The sequence below is a fragment of the Lolium perenne genome, chromosome 1, assembly GCF_019359855.2.
Source record: "Lolium perenne isolate Kyuss_39 chromosome 1, Kyuss_2.0, whole genome shotgun sequence".
In the NCBI taxonomy this organism is placed as follows: Eukaryota; Viridiplantae; Streptophyta; class Magnoliopsida; order Poales; family Poaceae; genus Lolium; species Lolium perenne.
In genome coordinates, this window is record NC_067244.2 from 167,511,014 (window position 1) to 167,518,434 (window position 7,421).

A 7,421-nucleotide genomic window follows, 5' to 3' on the forward strand; every position below is an offset into this window, starting at 1 on the left:
TAGAACTAACATTCTACAGCAAGCATGCAAAAAATAATAACCACAAATAAAAACATATCGGGTTGCCTCCCGTAAAGTGCTTTCTTTATAGCCATATAGCTAGGCTTACCTACTTGATTCAAGTGTCATGTAAATTATGTGGCAGAATAAATGCTACCTCCTCCTTCCTTGGAAAATGTTCCATACACATTTTATGAGGGAACTGAAACTTAACATTCCCTTCTTTAGATTCAATGATATCACATCTTGTTCTCAGAAAAGGTCTTCCAAGAATTATAGAACTAGAGGTATTTCTCCCCATGTCCATAACAATGAAATCAACATGTACTTATGTCATATGCAATTCAACTTACATATTTTACTTTGCCTATAGCCTTTTTGGTTGAATCATTAGAAAGTAATAAATCAATAGAGCATTTTTCCATATTTTCAAGATTGAGTAATTCATATAGCTCTTTTGATATGACAGAAACACTAGTTCCTAAAATCTTGGGGATCCATACATCCCCAAGGGTTAGGTGGCATCATAGCCTCATTATTATACCTCTGAATCTTTTCTTTAATGACATAGTTAGCGATATTGCAAACAAAACCAGCTCGATTAACATTGATAGTGGGATTTTTAGCAAATTTATCAAGTATAGCAATTAATTCATTCAAGCTACATTTATCGAGATCCAAGAGTGGTTCCCTAGCTTTACTAAGCATTTTAACTTCTTCAATTTGTTTATCATTATCAAGCATAAGAGTATCTTTTTCATCCATAGCATTCAAAGTTTCCCAAGATTTATCTATAACTTCTTGCACATATTTAATTGTTTCTTCATGGCTCTTTTGTTGTAAGATATTTTTGAAAGACACAACTTCTTGTGGTAAGAGCTCAACTTTATCAGTTAATGCATCTTGCCTTTCAAATTTTGCTATGAATTATTTATTCAACTATTTTTGTGAAGCAGTAAAAGATCTAATGGTGTTTTCTAATTCATTAGAGTTACTACCACTAGCATATTTATTGGTCACATAGGAGGCCGGCCCCTATTGTAATTGTTCCCATACCCATTGTTGCCAAAGTTCCTCATAAAATTAACATCCATATTTTCGTTGTTGTTGCCAACTAAATCTTGTAAAGGGACATTATCATTATTTTGTTTAGCTACGTAGGCAAATGGCATCAATTTTATTAGATAAGGGATTTTCTTCTTCAATAGTGAATGCACTTTCTTTGTGGGATTAGTTGCTCTTTCAATATGCCATTGACTATGATTATGCAACATGCTTTCTAATATGGCTTTGGCTTCAGGCACAGTTTTACCCATAAAAGCACCTCCTGCAACAGAATCTATCATGCTTCTAGACATTATGTTAAACCCATTATAGAAAGAGTGTAAGATAGTTCATTCATTAACTCCATGTCATGGTCAAGTTCTAAGCATGTTTTTAATTCTTTCCCACTCCGTTGCCACATGTTCATTATCATTTTGTCTAAAAGACAATATGCTATTTCTATTTTCTAGAATATTAACAGGTGGATAATACTTTTTAATGAAACCCGCTTTAAGATCATCCCAAGAATTAATACTAGCAGTAGGTAATGACAATAACCATTCAATTCTTTGGCTTTTCTTCTAAGAGAAAGTGGGAATAGTTTCAGCTTCACAATATTATTTTCCACATTTTTTAAATTTTGCCTATCACAAATTTGGCAGAAATCATGTAAATGCATAGAGCCATCTTCACTATAATTACCGCCAAATTGTTCTCTAGTCGTAAGATTTAATAACCCATGATTTACTTCAAAGATTTCAGCAATTATCTCAGGTGTAGTGATAGGCTTAGCAATAAAATTATCATTACGAGTGTTTGTGTAGTCACACAATATAGTATTTCTTTCCCCCATGATTTTCAGAAGATAGTTGGTATTACTTTTTATGTGTTTTTCATTTTTTAAGAAAAAGAACTAACAAGCAAAAACTAAAAACAAGCAAACAAATAAAAAACAATACAAATAAAATATAATGCAGAATCTAAAAGAAATAAAAGAACTCACAATGATGCTACCTCCTCAAGCTTTGGTGAGACACGGTGCCAGAAATGTCTTCGGGTGCCAGAAGATTCTCTGTGGTGTAACTCTTCTCAGTTCCCCGGCAACGACGCCAGAAGATTGTCCTGATGACGTTGGGATTCCAAGTGCAGAGTGTTGCATGAGCGAAGTATTGTATCCACAAGGGTGACTCGAGGGTTTATATCAAACTCTCGGCAACTAGATGAAAAGTATTCTCCTCTCACTTCTTCTAACAATCCTGCAGGTAAAGTAAATGCCTTGTGTCCCCAACTCCACCGTGTGGTTGTCAAGCACAAGGTTTCATGTAAGTAAATAACACAAGTAAAAATAAAACAATTCAAAACTAAACTAGATAAAATAACTAAGTAAAAACTGTAAAGAGGTTGATTGTTTTTGTTATTTTGGATGCAAATAAGAAAAGTAAATATTTTTGTATTTTTGGATTAAAATAGTGCAACAATAAAAAAATCAATATAAAGGTGTTTCTTATGATAAAAAGTGGACCGGGGTTCATGGGTTCACTTGACTATTCTCTCTTAAAGTTGTGGTGGACAAAAATCAATTCATCAATGAGATATGAAGGTGCAGATAATATTATATGTAAGATTAGAATTAATATGGGCATCACGTCCTATCATAGAGATGATGCAACACACCTCTCTTATACTCCACAAGAAATAAACTTCATCATTCTTGTATTAAGAATTAACAGAGCATAATAAGTACTTTGACATGAAGTTTGAATATCAAATATGCTACCTTGAACAAACAAGATCATCACTACTGTCACATGATGAACATAGCACATGCATTCATTTTATCCCTAGTGAGGTAGCAAAAGAAAGGCAAAACCATAATAGATCGTGAACATATTGTCACTATCCAATCACTAAAACCATGCTACTCCATCTAACACACACATCACCCCACACACGCTCTTGCACATAAGTTTGATCAGAAAAAATAATTAAGAACATGGTACATAGTATGCATCTATCAATACATCTCACGATATAATAAGATCAAATCTCATAAAACAATATCATAGAATAAGGATCCACCACATAGGTATTACAAATATGACCATAATCATGATAGGCAACTCATATGGCACTAAGAAATATGAAGAACATGAGATAAATAGATCAATATAATGCCACAAACCCGTTGTCCAGAGGTGGACTACTCCCTCTTGGTCATGGTGATGATGATGAAGACGTTGGAGAATGTGGAGATGCCTCCAGCGGTGATCCCCGGTGGAGTTTCCCCCTCCAATCTTCTCTGTAGTAGCCTCTGTTTTCGTGTTTCTGTGTTTGTGCAGCGCTCTTCTCCCGAGAACTCTTCAGGGTCATATATAGTCGTTTTTAGGTAAAAATACGTCGGTTCGCAAAAAAATCAAGGCAAACGGGCGATCGATGGCTGAAAGAGGGGGGTGGCACGATCTCTCTTCCTTGTCACGCCACATGGCCTCTTTTCGCCTTCAGGCCTCTCCAGGTGAGCTTCCAGGGCCTATGCCGCTTCTCCCGATGAAAAAGTGACGCTCCAAAAATCCCAGGTCAATTTGAACCCAAATAAAGGGGATCATTTGTAAATCCCCATAAATCAATGGAAAACATGGTATTATCATCATATATGTTGCAAATATGTGGGAATTCAATATAATAAAGGACAAAGTTCATGTATGCATTTTACATGCATCAATATGATGCAAATATAGAGGTATATGTGGCAATAAACTACAAAGTTCATGTATTCATTAAAATGCATTAGTGGTTGGGGTTTTGCACAAATTATTTAACCAACAAAGGGAAGGTTTGCTGGAGTACGAGTAGTTGGATTAGATATCACTTGTCCCCCTTAAGATATATTTGACGCTACTTATTTGAAGGCATTTCAACACACATCGGCAATATATACCCATTTTTAAGAAACATTTTGAGGATTCACGAGCAAGACATGACAAATCAACTAGACAAGGTGATTTGAGAAAAGTGTCGAGGTTTTGATTACCAGTCATTAATTTGTATTTAGGTGGGGGGTTTGTGACCACGATTCGATGGGCTAACAACATCAGACACACAATAGATATACATGTCCAGGCCCCGAGAATAGATCGCCGGTAACAACCCTACGTACTGGTGGTGTCGATGGGATTATTATGTGTGAGGTGTTGGTGTGCTGTGAGAGGGTGCCAGTTTCCTTCGGGAAGGCGGATCATGCTTGTTCTTCCCTGGTGGGTAAGAACAAGCTATGAAAGGTGGAAAAGTAAAAAAAAGTCTCGTCTCCTCATTATCTCCTGGTGCGGGAGCGGAAGAAACTGATCTTATCTCACTCTTGTTTCTAGGGTTAGTTCTTGGTTCGTTTCAACTTGTTCCGGTGCTGCTTGGTCCCGCTCATGAAGGAGAGGTGGCCATATCCCCATTGCACCGAGACCCTCAAGTGTGGGTACACAACCCATATCATGAAGGGATGGTTGTACTTTCGGGAGTATTGGCATGGTCATGCTAATGTGGTGGCGATGTCATATGTATGAGGAGTTTTCCCATACCTGATTGCGCGGGACTTGGCTGGACACGCGGTAAGCACCTCTCTAGTCTTGTCAAGATGATGTTATGATGACTTGGTCATCACATGATCTTCCATGCCTACTCTTCTTCTATTCTACCCCTCTATCTACCCTGGGGAAGTAGAGGACTACTTGTTCTTCTTGCTCTAACTTCTGGGAATCCGACAATGGTCTTGGTTACTCCGGCCTCCTACTGGGGTCTTCCATGCCTTAGGGTACCTTGTAGTTTGGTTCCCTGTTAGGAGCCCCTAGACTTTGGGTGATCCTGCAGGATCACGGGAAGGATTCCTATAAGAGGGGACCCTACAGGTAGGGATGGGCATATAAACCGAGGACCAAAAACCAGATCCGAATCAACCGACACCGAAGTCGAATGGACCTGAACCGAGAAGTACGGTTTCTAATTCGGTGTTTAGTTCTCCAAAACCGAATTTGCATCGATGATTTCGGTTTCACGTCTCGGTTGACAAAACTGATCGAACATAGCATATAAACATTAAATAAGTACAAGAAGTCTAGCCCAACACGTGGCTTCCAAGGGCCCATGAAGTTCCTAACATACACTCCCTCAGCCCCCACTAGCCACGATGGCACGATCTAATCTCACGATAAGAAAAAGTTGTTCTAGAGAAACCTCCCGTCTCTCTCATAGGTCGCAGCCCAGGGTGCACCTCATTCTGGCGCCTCCCAATGCACTACTGCTGATGGGATGACCTCTTCATCTCTGATTATCTCCACCATGGCAAGGCAGAGGATGCCTAGAAGCTATCGGCATATGCTCTGTTTCTCCCATCTAGCCACACCTCCTCTCCCCTTTTCTTTCATTCATCGATCTTGTTTTTTGATTTCCCATTTTCCTCCGCTTGATTTAGTTCTGCTCGGTCTATTCAGTAGAAACCGAAGCCGAACCAAAATTCTATGTGGATCGAAGCCTCGGTTCCTGTTTATTGGAAGGATCGATCGATCATCAATCTTGGAACACCAAAATTTATTAACTGGGCCAGCCGCTTCCGTGGTCGCTTGACTTGTTATGCGAAGGAGGAGCACGACCCTCTAGTGACCTCTCCTTTCCTTCCTGTCATCGGTTCAAATTTTCAGGGGGGTCCGAGGTTCATGAGGGTAGTATTAACTCGCTTACCCCATATTCATCGGCCTAACTGTCCTTCTTGGCCTAAAAAGGTGTGGGATCCAGTCGAACTCTCCAATTTCCTCCCCGCTGAGATCCTCCTTATCTTTGTCCTTTCTGCAACCTTGTGTTGCCGCTAGTTTGTTCTCTTTGTGCCTCCTATAGAAGCGATGTCCAAGTTCGAGTGTGGAGACGGAAAATGGTGCGGTTCATTTGTGAAGGAGGGTGAGTTGGACGCTCCAGCGGATCATGGGATGATTTCTCCCCGATCTGCCAAAAATGGCAGCTCGCTAGTAGCGAGAGGGTTCCATTGTGCCAGCCTAGGGAGCGGGTTATGTTCATGGCTTTCATGAAGAGAGGCATCTCCCTTCCCCATCACCTTCTTCCGCAACTTGCTAGCTTTCTATGGGATCCAACCTCACCATTTGGGTCCCAGCAACATCTCGTGGTCTGGGCCTTCACCATCCTCAGCGATGGTTACCTAGTTATCCGCCCTGGCCTAAGATTGTGGTGCCCCATGTTCCATCTGAAGCAGCAGAGGAATTCACCCAAGTTGTTGCATGAGTGTAGCACGACGGTTATAACCAAACAATGACTATGCTATATTCCAGATCCGAAGCTCACAACTTCAGTTAAGATGTGTCAGAAGTCCTTCTTATACGTCTAGGATGTGCCCCTGCCTCTAGATGGATTTTTCGGCTTGCCCGAGTTATCGACGGATCTGCCTCCTTCCTAGAGGCCTGACTATTGGGGACCTAGCAAATATGGGGACGGCGAAGAGAGGGAGGAAATGCTGGTGTAGGTAGAATGTCTCGACAAGAAGGACTTTATCGGGCTAGACCTCCTCACAACCTGGCTAGTCTTCCAAATCTAGCCTCTACAGGCGCCCTACATGAAAATGTGGCAATGGTCAGGGAATGATTTTCTCGATCGAGTTTCCAAGAAGGCCACCCGCCCGTCAGAGTTGTTGAGCTGGGTGGTGGAGATATCATTGCACCTGGTTGCTTCCCTTTTGAGTTTGGGTTCCCCCTCATAGCCGCTGGAACCAGGCTCCTCGGGTTAGCTCCATATCCTCCGCATCTTTCCCATTTATCTTCTCCCCCAGACCTACTCTCACATAAACTATATCGCATAAGTTTCTACTGCACAAGGAAGAATATTCTGAAGACTAGGTGGAAGTCCGGCCTCTAGAATGGGAGTGGAGAGCAAAGATTCGGGTGTCGACGAGGTATGGAAGAGTGACCCTCGTATTTCAGGGTATTCCTTTTTAGCACCTTGCCCCCACTCAGAGATGAAGAAAAAGAAGGTGCTAGCCGAGGAGGCTGGTTCCTCCATGGTTGACTCCTGTGGAACCAAGCCCTCCGCCAATCCATCTATGGCTCTGCTAGAGCCAAGCTGACCCCTGCCAGCAGCTCGATGGGGATGCGAGGGGGGAGCGAGAAGCCTCCTTCATGCAAATTCACATCTCGTAAGAGATAGGAAGCGACGGCTTCTGACGTGGGTATCCACGAAAATGCCCAGTGATGATGGACTTGGGTTTTAGGGAAACAAGAATGCTCTAGATTCATTGGCTAACAAACAAAGAAGAATGCAAGGTTTACCTAGGTTCAGGCCCCCGGAGGGTAATACCCTACTTCCTACTTGTATGATCTTGATGATTGATAAAG